Source organism: Salvelinus sp. IW2-2015, unplaced genomic scaffold (genome assembly GCF_002910315.2).
Source record: "Salvelinus sp. IW2-2015 unplaced genomic scaffold, ASM291031v2 Un_scaffold2278, whole genome shotgun sequence".
Classification (NCBI taxonomy): domain Eukaryota; kingdom Metazoa; phylum Chordata; class Actinopteri; order Salmoniformes; family Salmonidae; genus Salvelinus; species Salvelinus sp. IW2-2015.
In genome coordinates, this window is record NW_019943605.1 from 78679 (window position 1) to 79526 (window position 848).

The following is an 848-nucleotide window of genomic DNA, read 5'->3' on the forward strand; positions in this document are numbered from 1 at the left end:
GAGAACAGAGAAGAGGGGAGCCCAGAGGAGAGAGAGAGGAGGACGAGAGAAGGAGAGGAGAAGGGCGGGAGCGGAGCCAGCGCCCGAATCCGAGACTCTCTTATGAGAGTGATAAAATGTCGGCGCGACGTGCTCACACCAAATTTCCACGTACGATCAGCTCAGTGGCTTCGCATTGTTGGGGGTCGCGACACATCGACTCTTCCTGCTTCCCCGAGTGTCATACATATCCCAGTACTTGAGAGAGACATATAACATAACATATACATTTTGTTAAATGTTCTTTATTGTTTTTTTGGAAACTTTGCTGTATGTATATTGATGGGTTTTTACTGTTACTTTTTATTGGTTTAATTTTTTCACTTGGTATATATCTCCTCACTGCGCAATATTTATACACCTACGCTGCCTACCGTGTACTCCGAGGTGAACAGGGCGACCTATCCTATTACACCACACAATCGATATATTCCTATCGTCTTTCTCCACCCCGTTCAATCTCTGAGATTCCCCCGCGTGCCCTCTTCATATATAGGGGTGTAGACAGAGGATCCTCTTCTCTCTTTCCTGCCACCTGCAGAGGTAGTCAGGAGAAACACTCTTCGGGAGATCAGGCGGTGGGGAGATATAGGAATGGAGAGAGGAGTGGAAGAATGGGGAAATAAATTATTTTCAAAAAGGGGAGTTTAAGTAGTAGAGATAATGCAGTAGACAGGGAGAGGAACATATGAGAGAAAGAAGAGGGGGTGGGGTGAAAACATGCCCGAATGATATTAATAACGCATTACTGATCCTGGAGACAGAGAGACTCAATGTCTGGACAGTTTCAGCAACAGCTGAACATGGAT